The following is a 14781-nucleotide window of genomic DNA, read 5'->3' as shown; positions in this document are numbered from 1 at the left end:
GGTGATCAGGTATATTATTTTCTCAGATGTAACCTGAAGTGTAATGCTATTTTCTTTTATGAGGAGCTACTGATGACCTGCAGTGAGCTCCATTCAGTAAGGTCAGCATGACTGTGGTTGGCAATGGAAACCAAAACTGCAGGAAAGCTGCTGTCAGACATCGAGTCCCTTCTGTAGAATCACTGGGTTCAGATGTTAGCAAGTTTCTCCAGGGAATACCAAAAACATTATAGCAGAGATAAGGTCAGCCTAATGTTTCTGTAATATAGCTGTTTCAATATCATAATGATTTATAATGCTTATTTAACTGACTCATTTAACTTGTAAGCTGGTGAGAGGTTTCCATATTTTTGCTTTTGTTTTCAGCTATGATGTTGATAAATGCTGCCTTTTCCTCTTTCATTTCCTTGTCAAATAAGAACTGGTTCTGTGGTTTACACTGAAAGTCCATCTAGTCCAGCAGTCCCCTTGAAGAGCAGCCACAACAGGATACTTCACAAAGACATTCCTGTCCTTTGATTTCTGTGGCACTCAAGGAGTTGTTCCCCTGGGAGAGAGCCACCCCTTGTGAGCTATGCTGCCATTTTGTAACTAGAGAGTTAAAAGCTTCCACAAATGCAAATAACGCTGTATCAACAACTCATCCACTTCCCCTCACTTACAGCCCTTTGGAGAAAGCTTTGTGGAGAAAGTAGTTATTTCTTCCTCACATAACATGTTTTGTCAATCTTTTGATCTCAGGCCATTAAGGAATATATTGAAACATAATAATTACAAATTATATGACTTCAGGAGAAGCTGTAGTAGTTCTTGCCCTACTTTCAAAGTAGCTTGCTCAACTGCAAGCCAACTGCATTACTATTCTGTAATCCTGCAAGTTAGGTGGCAAAATGGTGGTCTTTACTCAATGAATTTCATCTAGAAATTTAATACCCTCATGGAATCTCTAGTTGACACTACTATATAGTATTGTATGTTTTAAATAATGAAGTGATTATTGACAAATCTAACCACAGTGTTTACATCTCTAGAATAATCAAATTCTTTCTTTAAAGCCTGTACTAGAATTGAAAAGCATAGGTTATTTCTAAATAATTCCCAAAAGATATTTGCATTGTTTCATTAAACAAACAATCCTTCCCTAAAATATGCAGCTTACAATTGCATGATTAAATACATATTCACTATAAATCACAACCAATGTTTTTATTTGTGCATCAATTGGAATATTAAAATGCTGATATTGGATCATTTATCTGCTTTTCATGTTCTGCATTTTCTAACAGCAGAACACTGGTTTGAAAGCAAGAGGGAGAGGGGGGTCCATCCTTTCACTTCAGAGCATTGCATTGCTCTGCCAGCTTCAACCACTGTACAGTGCTTCTCATCCTTATCCTGTTATAAAAAAGGGGAATACAGAGCCCATTGTTATTGTTGGAGGCATATGCCAAGGGCTCTTGTTGAACTATTCTGTAAGGAGAAGGAAGTGTTGTACATGTCCGTGCCCAAGACAGGAAAGGTGGTGCTCAAAAGTGAAGAACAATTGTGTGCAGCTGGACAATTTCCATGGAGTGATTTTATGGAAGAAACTGTTTATAAGTAGTTAATTGCCACTTTAAATGTGTCTTTTTCATTGACTCCTATCACCATGTGGTTTCATAAAGCACAAATACCTTCAAGAAATGAGCACCATCTGTGTTTTATGTCAAACCCCTTAACACACCTTTGTCTCAGACATTTTTTTCCCAGGCTTTTCAAGTTCTATAGTATTCTTTAGCAAGGAATACTCCATGTGTTCTGCAATATGATCCATGTCTATGCCCTTCTTATCAATGAATGGGCAATGCCCATTAATGCAGCCATTGGAACAACCAGAATGATCCAGGCTGCATTGCAAAATTAAAGAGATTTCCACCTCCTGCACAATGCTCTTGTACATTGTTGTTTTTAGTTTGCTTCTGGAATTGGATAAAATCTGATTAGCTAACTGTAATCTAGTGAAATATAAGAGAAATTTACACTGTTTTACAAAGCTTAACCAAAAAATAACCTTCTAACCCATCTAAAACAATTTGAACAAGTAATTCTTTCAATGTCAAAGTATCCATTATTAGTGAAGTGTATTGGAATGTTGTCTTAAAATCATAAGGAATTATAACTGATTTTTTGTGCCTGTGGTATCACTGCTGAACAAGTGCACTGTAAAACTCTTTTGGAGCAGGGAACCATGTTTTGCTTGGTCAGCACGTAGCGTAAGCTCGATGCAGTCTCTTAGCAAGCTCCTGGACATCAGCAAATTGCAAATAATAAAAAAGCTGTATTAGACCGTTGCACCAAATGGCAGCTTAGTACTTAATTTGTGACCTCAGAAAAAAAAAATACAACTCAAAAGCAGGGTTGCACAATACTGGGCCTGATGCAGTTTGTACTTATAGAACAGGACTGGCTTGGTATTAGTAAAAGTCAATTTGTTAGATATTCGCTGTGAGTACAGTGTTGCACAATATGTGCAATAAATTACTGCGTGCATGTATGATCATATTCTGATCACAGAACAAATGCCTCTGTTCTCTATTGCACATTCTCAAGTGTAAATCATCAGGTTTCCAAAACTTCTTTGAAGAATTTTTTTTCCTCGTGATTGGTTTGATGTTGAATCAAGTTCAGTCACCTCAGACACTGACAGCTAAGCCTGAAGGTGAAATACACGAGGTATGAGTCCCATCTTGTTTGTGAATGTTTGCACAGCCAACATTTGAAGCCATACCCAATCCATCGGCTTCGAATTTCAAATCTGTGTGACTGCAGCACCCCGAGAAGAGACACGGGCACCCTAAGCCTCCGCCCGCCCCGGACAAAGCCCCGGGGACGGGTCGGTCCGGCCCAGGACAAAGCCCTGGGATCGGGTCGGTCCGGCCCGGGACAAAGCCCTGGGATCGGATCGGTCCGGCCCAGGACAAAGCCCTGGGATCGGGTCGGTCCGGCCCGGGACAAAGCCCTGGGATCGGATCGGTCCGGCCCGGGACAAAGCTTTCAAAAATACCTGCACCAGGAATAGTGTGACCAGCAGGACCGAGGAAATTATTGTCCTGTACTTGGCATTGGTGAGGGCACACCTCGAGTGCTGCATCGAGTTCTGGACCCCACCGTTCAGGAAGGCCCTTGAGGAGTGTGTCCAGAGAAAGGCAACGAAGTTTGGGAAGAGTCTGAAGCACAGCACCTATGAGGAGCTGATGAGGGGGCTCAGCCTGGAGAAAAGTAGGCTCAGGGGGTACCTTATTGCTCTACAAGTACCTGAAAGGAGGTTGTAGGGGTAGGGGTCCAACTCTTCTCCGAGGCAACCAGCGCCAGGACGCAAGTACACAGTCTTAAACTACGCCAATGGAGGCTTAGGTGGGACGCACGCGGAATTTCTTTCCAAAAAGAGTGATTAGACATTGGAATGGGCTGCCCAGGGAGGTGGCGGAGTCACCGTCCCTGGAGGTGTTTAAGGACAGGCTGGACGTTGCCCTTAGTGCCATGGTCTGGATGACACGGTGGTGCTCGGTCACAGGTTAGACTCGATGATCTCAGAGTTCTTTTCCAGCCTCAACGGTTCAGTAACCCCTCACCGGAGGCACCGGGGACCGGTTCCCCCCAGCCTGGCCCTCTGAGGGCGTGAGTGCCCGGATGTGCCGCCCCGCCTCCCGCACGTGCGCGGCGCCAGCGCGCGCGGCTCCCCCGCCCCCGCCCGCGGGCCAACCGCCGGGGCGCGCGCCCGGGGAGGGCGGTCCCGGGCGCAGAGCTCGCGAGAGGAACATGGCCGCGGCGGGCCGGGGTGAGCGGGGCAGCGCGGGTGGGGGGCGCGGGGCGCGCGGCCGGGCGCCGACTCAGCGGGTCCGCGCCGCACGGGGCGGCCGCGCTGCCGCGCGCTGGAACCGGGCCGGGCCGCTGAGCGAGAGCGGCACCGCCGGCAGCCATCGTCGCCCGGCCCCGGGGTGGGCTGCGCGCCGCCCCGCCCGCAGAGCCTTCTGAAGGAGGTTGAGGGGGTGGGAGTGCCGAGAGCGGCGGCCGCCCCCTCTCTGCCGGGGGCGGGCAGGGTCCCCGCGAGGCCGCAGCTGGGCACACGGGGGGGCGGCCCCCCAGCCCCGCCGGGCCGCTCTGGGCCCCGAGCAGGTGGAGGTGCCGGTGTCCGCACCGCGCCCTGCGACGCGGCTCGCCCCGGCCCGGCCGCTGGTGGATGTGTCCTGTGTTAGTACTTGCTAGGGAGGAACACTCGCTCCCGGGGGAGGTGCGGGGCTGCGGGCAGTAGGGCGGCGCTGCGGGCCCGGCCCGAGCCCTGCGGGCGTTGAGATGGGAGCGCCCCGCCCGGGGGAGACCGGAGGCCCTCCGTGTCCCCGATCGTGGAGCTGCAGCGGAGGTCACTGGGCTGTGAGGAGAGCTGCGACCCTTAGAGCAGGGACTGTTAACGAGTTCGGCTCGTTTTCTGCGGCATGCCTGGATTTAGATGGCACTTGGTCAATCCATTTTAGCGTGGAATAGGTTGCCCAAGAAGGTGGTGGAGTCACCATCCGTACAGCGTTTAAAAGACGATGTGGCGCTGGGTGATGTGCTTTAGAGGTTTCAGTGGCAGTGCTGGTTTGATGGTTGGACTGGACGATAGAACAGGTCTCTTCCAAGCCTGACGATTCCATGATTCCAGAATTAGCGTTGATAATAAGTGTATGTATCCGCAGCACCTGCATGCACAGATCCACATGCGGGTGCAGGTCCCTTGGCTGGCACTTGCGGCAGTGACATTCTTGGGGCCGCGGGGAGCCAGGTGCAGAGCTCTGCTGCCGTGCCGTGCCTTTCTGCCAGCAAATACATTTGCCTTTGTTCCGTTTCTGTGGGGTTTGTCTTGGTGTGCAAGTGTGCAGTGCAGAAAACTGCTGTTAGGCAGTCTCAGTGCAGTCAAGAGATACCAGGACTTCTGCTTGCTGCAGGCAATTGGCTGAAATAAAGAGTACAGGATTTAAAGTGAATAAATCTGTTTGTTTAGCTATAAAGTAAATATCAGGAAAATTATCCTTTTATGAATGTTTCAAAAGCACCTCCATAATGTCTGGTATGTCAATATGTCTAAAATACTTAAAGCTTAAACATCACTCACCTTTTAAGAAAAAAAAGCCAAGATTTCCCTTTCCTGTGAGTACAGCATGTTCTGAAGTTCTTGTTTATGCGAAGGTGTTCACATTTCTTCCTCACAATGCATCTTTTCCTTTATGAGAAAAAAATGCCTAGGTTTTGAATTAATTGAGGTTTTAAAGCTTTCAACCAAGGCACAGCTGGCATTTCATAAAATTATTCCCTTAATGTGTGACATTTTATCTTGTTCCTTCCTAAAGTTTTCTGTCCTGTGTAATTGCTTAGGGCAGGTATGACTTTTTGGTATAAACTGCATTTAAAACTTGACAAGATTGCTGTCTGGTAATGACACCAGTTATTAAGCAAATAAAAACACCTGGAAGCTGAACATCCTTAGTACATTGTTGGGAGTACAGAATATCTTTCAGGATTTGGCAGTATTTAGAGAAGTGTAGAAAACTGAAGTTAATGATGCAAATGAGTTTTTAGAAGCAGTCATACAATAACATGGAAATCACCTTTATGTTTACCTTTTGTTTGTCAGATTCTGTTGAATTATAACGTAGTATCAAACAGCTTTAATAGTGAGGGTTAATACATAGCTATTCAAACAAATTTAGTGATTTATATGCATAAAATACTTTAAAAATATTGGATAGGGAATATGCTTAGTTGAGGTTTGGGGTTTTTTAAACAGCGTTTAGATTACTGATGAAATGATTATTGGAAGGAAGAGGGAATATATTTTACCATAGGCCATTTATTTTTGTGGGCCTTTTTGGCTCTTTTTGGCATTTCCGTCTTGTAACCTCTTCCTCTTGTGTGTTTTGCTTTGGTTTTTTACATGTGCAGCTTTTAACCTCTGTCACTGACATGTACAGAAACCATAACATCAGCTTCAGCCTCTAAAAGAATTAAAAGTAGTCTCATAGGATTCATCTCTGGGACCAAAAGTAAAATTGTGTGGCTGAGCAATACCTGTGGGTTCAAAGCCAAAACTGGCAAACTCCATTAGTGTTACTGTATGAAACAGCGTTTGATAAATGCCAGACTTTAAAATAACTGATTTTTTAAACTTTTCTAAATATGGTGAGCAGTAGGTTTCTATTGACTTAATCATATGTGTCTATATATGTATATATGTACACACACAGTCTAAAGTATTCTAATAAATGAAATGTTGATGTTGGAACAGGTCCATTTGAGTTGATGACATACCGAAAAGACAAAATGTGGATGGGAACAGTTTTCTTTTTTTGTAAACATTCCATTGTATTGGAATCTATAGAAAACTAAAATGCATTTCTGTTGTGTAATTGGTACTTGTGTAATTGGTGTGGAGACTTGAAGGAACTAGGACTGACTTTGTGTATTGCAGTTGAGCTAAAAGGAGCAGATGATGCACCTCTGGTACTGCTGTTCTTGCCAGAGGTAATTGGAAAGACAAATATCATCTTAGAATTTGAGTAGGAATATGAAAGGTGCTAAAAGATGCACATAAAGTATATTAAAATCACTGTACTCTCAGGATTTTAACCTAATAACACACTTTTACATCTGAAAACTGCAGAAGCTGAGAAATCTGAACTAGTATTCTTAAGACTTTAATTTCTCAGGTAGAACAAAATATGTAATTTTTAAAATAACGAATCCTTGAGACATCTTTGTGATTTTTGTTTTTCCTTTTTACTTTCCAACCAACCAGGAATGTGCTGAAACAGACACTCTACAAGGGTGCTAGAGATACAAGGTAAGTGCTGTATCTTAAAAAATTTAAACTTTTTAAATAAGTTTTTTTTTTTTAATAAAGCTGCTAGGCTATTTTTTTAGTGAGCAGGGTATTCCTTTAAGTTGTGCTTAAGGTTTTATAATCCTGTTAAAATGGAAGGTTTTCCAGGAGATCTGTTCCTATACAAACAGAAATTTGGTTATAGGTAGTACATGTATTACATAAACTGAAGAGCAAGTTATTGTGATTTTATGCTTTGGCCTTTGATATGAGTGGGTTTTAATTGCCTCTTAAGATTATGACTTAACTACTCATATGCTGATTAAACAATATTTTCTCTTTTTAGAGGACTGTCATGCTTGCAAGCCTTCATAGATGTTAGCTGTTTTCCACATGTGAATAGTTTTGATATTAAAACTTCAGCAGCCTGTAGAACATTTTGTTTACTTTTAACAGTTTTTCTGCAGTGACTCAGGCTTGTACCAGCACAGCACCTCCAGAGGGACTCCAGATCCTGTGTGGTTTGGTTAAATCAATCCAGTTAGAGATGAGGAAAATTCTCTCTCAAAGGGAGTCACAAAGGGTGCTGGCCTCTGCTGATAGTGCTGTTTCAGGAGGTGTTAGCAAGGGAAGTCAAGCAGCTCAGTAAAACAAGGAACTTGGGTTACATTGACTAACACATTCTCAGTTCTGGAACTGTGTGCTTCTGGAGGTTACCTGATCCCTAAATGGTGAAAATTCTGATCCTGCCCTTCCCTCCTCATCTTCAGTGTGGGAAAAAGAGGATGGGACAGGTTGCCTGATTTTCAGGATAACCAAGACTTAAAGCCTCTTGATAGTTTCCACTGAGGCCTCCTAGATGAACCAGAGCATTGGTTCCACCTCTACAGAAAAAGCAGACACTGCACACTACTGTCATGGCCAAGAGCTGCTGCAGAGCCTGGAAGAACAAGATGTACAGAAGTGGATGTACACAGAAGGGGGTATGTATCTGTAGCATTGATGTGTTCCAACAACCCCAGAACTGTGTTAGGCAAAAAATCCCAACTAGAAACACTTAAATGTAGGGGAGCTTCCCCTAACCTGAAGGCAAGGTGTGTTTAGGGTTGTGTGCAGGCTCCATGAAGAGCAGGTTTGATTACACTTGGCAAACCAGTTCACCTTGTGTCCTCCTGTAGTAAATCTACAACCTTTGGTTCTTACTGTGAATAAATCTGCTGCTTTTTTAGCTGCATGTCCAAAAACCAAAGATGAACCACTGAAATAAAGACTATTTGCACTTGACAGCCATGAATGTTTGATGTTTGCTTCTTCAGATGAAGAAATGCTTCTTTTTCCATGCTGTGCTGTATTCCTAGCATTGTTTTGAAACATTTTTAGCACCTGAAGTTCAAGAGCCAGAATTGCCCAGTGTTAGTTACAGAATACAACTTTTTTAACTTTTTTCAAACTTTCCTTCTGTGGCAAATATTGATGTCTACCACAAAAATCTTCCATATCCTGAAACTCCAAAGCAAATGCACATTACAGAATTTATTGAAGTGTTCAGATTACTGTAATTAAATCCAGATGTTAATGTAGTTTTGTGCTTGGCCAATAAACTGGATCTCTCTGATTGTTGACTCAGTAGAGAGTATTTTAAGATTTCATATTTGGTACTTGGCTTAAGCACTAATTAAATGTTTGAGAAGGGGCTTTTACTTGGGCATGGTGCCAAAAGCAACAAAGTGAGAGAGAAGTCCTGGTTACACTCAGTTTTGATCTTTACACCAACTAGTGAAACACAAATTAACAAAACAAAAAATTAAGACAAAAAGGACACCCACTGGTTTTCTATCCTTCTAAGTGAATTTATGACATAGGTAGTCCTAGTTACCTACCTGAGAGAAGGACATGCAGTTGTGTTCATGTTTCCACATTTTGTGTCTAATCCTAGAAGCCTGCTGGAAGGCTAGGGAATGGTTGCTGAAAACTTGTTTACAAAGTCTAGAGACATCAAAATTAGAGTCTTAGTCATTCTTGAAGTGTAAAAGGTAGCTTATAAAAATTCAGCAGAGAAACTCATTAAAATGAGTTCAAATTGTTAATGTATTAAGTTATTTCAGGATTTTTTGAATGGACTAATAAATCACTCTGAACTATTTTTGAGTCTGTTTTTTCATTATATATCACTTGATACACTATTTTTTTTAGGATTTCATCTTTAAAAATAAAATTTTAAACATATTTTTCCATGGAAAGTACAACTAAGACAGGTACCAAAAAAGAAAAGCCTTAATGTTTGGCTAATGTTTTTCAGTATGTAATTTGTACTCTTTGTACAGTTATACTCTTTATAAGTATACTTAGTATATTTATAAGGTTTTTGTTAAAGATTTGTAACCTGTATGAGTTAGGAATTTATAGAAACAACTGGAAACTTCACCATTTTCTACTTAATGTTTTCAACGTTAATTTCATTTGCAGTGTCTGGACTGCAGAGGGTTTTTAATACCCAGTTTAGGAGGGTAGAGCTCCAATTATGGTCTTTCTAGTAAATACTTAATTAAAGAGATATTACTGCTTTAATTTGCAGTCTTTATTATTTCTGAATTTGTATGGGTTAATTACAGTAATGCTTCTTTATATTAATGTCAAATAATACAGCAGCATTCAAGTACTAAGTACTGAGCAAATACTGTCAGTTTTTGCAAAATATGAACTGTCTCTATGGTTATGGGAATTATAAGTCTTCCGATGTGAATCAAGCCCTAAATAATTCTCTCTATGTCTTTAGACAGTTTTAACCAACTTTCTTTGCTTCTATGAATAACTGAGTGTATTTTGTGATTTCTTCTGGAATCAGATCCTCCCTCCTCTGCCAGATGTTCCACCCTTCCTCTGTTCTGCCAGTTAAACCATTTGATGACTCTTTTACCAGGTCCTGCATCAGAAGCCTAATTTAAAAAACTTGTCGTGCAAAATTGGTAAAAGAGAAAAGTAGAATCTCTTGGAAGGGGTGAAATGCAGGTGGTGAGAATCTGCTCTGGCCCATAGTTCATCCTGGCTGTCCTGGGCAGGAGCACAGGTGGGAATGTGGAGCCAGCCCAGCCCCCAGTGTGAGCTGGGGATGGGTAAAACACTGGGGCTCTTCCCTGTGCTGCAGGGAAACCCACACTGACAGGAGACCCTTGGCCATGCTTCCACACCAGCTGTTCCCAAATACCTGGGGCACCTGGGGCCTGAAGGTGGTGCAGGAGAGAATTCCATGGTGTCTCCCAGCTGCCTGTGGGTTCTTGGCATAGGTGGGAGACTTTGGAAAGCCTAAGCCAAGCCTTGTGCTGGCTGCCTGAGGAACATGGTCAAGGAAAGGTTATCGAGGAAGGATGGTATACAGAGCATTTTTGATGGGTAAAACTGATTGAGGTGATTTAGTGATAGATGGAGGATAGAAGAAAATAGAGAATACAGGAATAGAAATCAGGAAAGTGGGTATTGAAGTAATCTGGGGAAAAAATAACTATTGTCTGACACTAGAAAAAGAACAACGAAAATAAACCAAGAGAAAAAACTCCTTGGCTACAGTGTTTCTATCTGATACCAGATTACATTTAACAAATATCTTGTATTTTCCAACAGTTTCTAATAAAGCTTTGTAGTATCTTTTTAAAATATTTTGAGTGCTGCTCAAACTACAAGAACTACAGAAAGTAAATGTGTGACAGCTGCTAAGTGCAGAAATTTGTAATCTACTGTAAACAATTTTATGTCACCATCTATTTCTTACTTATTTTTAAACAAGCAGCTTTGTATATGGATTGAAATATTGGAACACAATAGTTTAACAGATAAGACTTCTTTGAAACTGGCCTTAGGCAACATAAACTCTCCTGACCCAGAGTTTTTGTCCTATTAGTCCTTAGCTAATTTCAGTAGGGAAAATGGAATTCAAGTTCATTTTAGCTTTGGAGATCGTGAGAAATTGGTTCTTAAAATACTGAGGGCATGGACTGTGGATTATTGCATTAAACTGTTTGGAACATCAGAGTTTTCAGGCACCATACTAATAAAATACTTTTCCTGATTATTTCAGAATATGGGTGTTGATCTGGAGATTAGGCTTCATCAGTTATAATCTTGGATCTGTATTTATAAAGAAGCAAGAAGTTATATTCCTTCCTGTAGTCTCACCCTGTTCCTTGTTAGAAGAAATGTGTTTGATTTGAAAAGTAAAAATTTGGCTTCTGTTAAGTGAAGAGTAATTTTGTCTTTATCAAATTACTTGTTATGCTGTTAGTCATAATACTATGTGTGTGGTATATCCTCGTGCTTCATTTCCAGTGTTTAGGAGTGTCAGGGCTGGGATTTTGTGGTTTGTTGTGGGATTTTTCTTCCTGGAAGTCTGCTTAACTATATGGAATTCAGCATTCTTCCAGTCTGCATCCTTGTTTCTGTTAAAAAAACCCCTGACTTTATTTCTTAGGAAGATGCTGCAAGGTGTAAATCTAGTAGAAGTGATGTAATTGCATTCAGATTGTGACCTTTTGTCACTGCTGTATAAAAATGAGGCCATGTAACACAATGTGGGATTAGAAGTAAGAAACAGGAAAGAATATTGTCAGTGAACTCTTAAGCACTTGGTGTTAATCAGGTAAAGAATGTACAGTAAATTGCTGCTTGAGATGTACCGCAAGTTGATTTATATATTTTTTAATTAAACATTAATGTGTCACCTTCTAAGTTTTCCTTTTGTCCATTAGCAGATTAAATATTAAAAGTTTCATTTTCAGAAGTTGGGAGCAACAAGTTGACTGGTTTCCATGGGAGCTAATTCAAGTTACTGTTTGCATTGTTAATACCTCAAAGTAGCTGTGTTGGTCCAGTCAATATGCAGGAAAAGGTTTGTGTGAGAGAGATTTTCTTAGCTTTCCTAAAGTTGTGTGTAGGGACTGCTTAATTGAGGACCTTCTGCACATGTCACTGAATTTCAGCTCAGACATAATGATTCTGATTTTTGCAAGATCCCCTAAATTGAAGTTGCTTGTAATCTCTAATTACGCTTACGTTATTTTGAATTAATGTCTAATTAGCACTTAGTTTCTTGCTGAATGTGAATAGTATGTTAAATTCTGTCCAGTAGAAGTTGATTGTATTTTTAAAGACAAATTTAACCCCAAATATTACAATAATAAAATTATTACAATAATTAATAACCAAATTTCAATAATAAAACTTGGCTAATCTTTGTAAAGTGCGTAGATATAAAAAGAAGCAAAGTGTAGATTTTTCAAGAAACCTCATTACTAGAAATGGTTGTGCAATCAGTCCCACTTCTGATAGGAGATGGAAAGCAGCATGTTCAACGGGAGGCAGTCCTGCAGTTCCTTCCTCTTTGGTTTGAATCCTTGTGCTTTCCTTGCTTTGTTCAGTTCAAGGGCTTGGTTTGCAGGCAGTAAAATAAACAGAGTAGCACCTGCAGCTTAGTCATAAATGGGAACATCTTGCAGTATCCAAGCAAACAAATGAAATCATGGAGTCATCTAACCTTTCCTGAAATGCCTTAAGAGCTTGACCAATGTTCATTTTTAAGATGGACCTCTCTTTTGGCTATCAAAGGTCTCTGAACACATAGGGAAGGATTATGATCCATTTCATTGGTAAAAGTTACCAAGTATTGTCTGAGCTATCAAGTGCCTTTATTATACAAAGACAAACACTTGGGGTTTGCTTTTTTCCTATGTTGGAAATTTCAATTGCATAAATAGATTCTTCTGGCTACACCTTGTGTTTGCTGGCCACAGAAAATCATGGAGCACATGGGACCTTACTAATTCCTTTCACAAAGTTCTGTCATAGACAGAAGAACTGGACTTGCTTTTAAGCAGCTTAATCTGAGTTGATGTCGCAATTACTCAAACACTCCTGCAAAGCAATTCATATTAAAACTGAAATTAATAACTTTGGGATTTTTGCTCATTAGAATTCAAGTAAGTTGCTTTGGAAGTCATATGTCACAATGTTTCATTGGAAAAAAATATTATTCAAATATGTAGATATTTATGAGGGTGAGAAAGTAGGAGCATCATTTGTTTGCACACCACACTAATGCAGATAGCTGTTGTTTGGTTGGTTTCTTTGTTTGTTTGCCCTGCTAAATTTAGGTGTAAAACTGACCTTGTGTTGCTTTGTAAACTCAGCCTAAATGTATTTGTTGTCAGTGTTAATGTCAGCTTCTTAAATTAGAGTATTAAAGGAAATTTAGAATATTGACAATCGACATCATCTTCAGAGACTGAAAAATAGGAATGTCAGATTTTTCTGACCATTTGCATACAACACATTTCTATATACAGTAACATGTAAACAAGACACTACTTCATGTTTTGCCTATCTAGTTTTAAGTCTTTTTATGAAGCTCTTTATTTTAATAGAACTAGTGAGGATATGTGCTATGACAGCTTTGTATTTATTTAATCAAGTGGAACCAGCTGAACCACTTCAGGTTGCCTTAAGACAACATTAAGAGGAGCATTGTTTATTAAGAATATCCACAGAAAAGATGAGATTAAATCAAATTATGTCTGCTCATAGAGTGATTAAAAGTAAAAAGTTGTTGAGGACTGTGCCTGAAGTCCTTCACTTACAACAAGTTATGGGTCAATGTTTTCTACACTTCAGGTATTGTGGCCAGAATTCTGGTTGCTGCTAAGTGCTCTTAGGGAAGATGGATTTAGTTGTAGATGAAATAAATCATTGTCTTCTCATCATTCAGAGTTTTCAGCATAAATCTTTCTGAACTCTGCTGCAAACACTGCAAGTTAACACAGCATAGCTTCTGTTCATGAAGCATTGTGTCAGTGGAAGGTGAGTTGAAGGCTGTCCTGGGTTATCAGGGTGGGTTAATGGATGTTTGCTTCCATGCCAGTCTTAAACAGCTCTCTAGAGATGAGCATCTCTCCTGCAGGGTGGAATTGCAGAGCAGTTCAGATTTCTCCCTAAAAATGGAGGTTGTTGACTGGGTGGTACCTTTGAGAGGCAGCTAATATTAGACTTCACTTTTTCTTTGGTCTCTCAGACCAATTTATTGGTTTTGGTGCACACTTTGGAGTTTCTCAACTGTTTCTTAAAGGAAGATGACATAGTTGAACAGTTTTATATAATCAGTAAACGATTTAAAAATCACTTCTGTCTGAAGGTATGGGTTCTGTTTCAGTGATGACTGTTGTGCATATTGAACCTTTGCTTGCTATATTTAAAATACTTGTAAAAAGTGTAGCATTTTGAATAAGTTCTATTATCATTTTAAAGCCCTTGAAATGTGAATACAGAAGATAGTTGTAATATTTACAATTACTTTAAACATTTGTATGAAACCTTAAGGTATTTAAACACTAAGCTTCACAGCATTGCTATGAGGTAGATTCTTTCCAGTGAAGGCTGATGTGTAGCCCAGATTTCACAAACTCTTGTTTGAACAGGTTAGTTTGAGAAGGCAGTAATGTGAGAAAAGAATAGATAAATCATCTCTATGGCCCTGCACAGCGACAGGGTAGGCTTTAGTTTCCCCACACTTTAATGGAGCTGTGGGAGGCTGCCTTTATTCCTCACAGCCCCACACTGCAGGGTAATTCATTTGCACTTAGCAGGGCTCAGCTCCCATTACCAATTACTGTGATATTTTTTTCCTGCCTGGAGGTAGCAGTGGAGGGAATGAATGTATCATCAAGGATTCTCCTGACTCATCCCCAGCCTCTGTCCAGGTACAAGTAATTGTCTATACATTACCTCATGGGCAATGTGCATTTGCCACTGTAGCTTATTCATTTTTCATTTTTGGATCAGTCCAAAGACTTAAGATTTAAAGACTTCCTCTGAAGAATTAGTAAAGAGAATCTCAATGTAGCATTGTCATCAAAATATGCAGAAGTGTTAAATGAGTTTCTGGAGGTCTTTTGGTGTCTGCTCAG

At 40.7% G+C, this 14781-nt stretch overlaps 1 protein-coding gene across 3 annotated transcripts in view; it reads left to right on the top strand.

Annotated features, from left to right (window-relative positions):
• Positions 1 to 3801: 3801 nt before the first annotated feature.
• Positions 3802 to 14781, top strand: part of MRTFB (myocardin related transcription factor B) — a 67220-nt gene continuing 56240 nt past the window's right edge. For 2 of the 3 annotated variants that reach the window (XM_066560528.1, XM_066560525.1), the window contains exon 1: positions 6769 to 6856. The gene's annotated coding sequence lies outside the window, so the exon portion shown is untranslated. Of the gene's footprint in view, positions 3818 to 6768; positions 6857 to 14781 lie in introns of those variants that run through there. The other variant, XM_066560526.1, reaches the window with a different exon arrangement.

The sequence above is a fragment of the Molothrus aeneus genome, chromosome 16 (genome assembly GCF_037042795.1).
Source record: "Molothrus aeneus isolate 106 chromosome 16, BPBGC_Maene_1.0, whole genome shotgun sequence".
NCBI classification, from domain to species: Eukaryota; Metazoa; Chordata; class Aves; order Passeriformes; family Icteridae; genus Molothrus; species Molothrus aeneus.
This window is presented reverse-complemented; position numbering and strand designations above follow the sequence as displayed.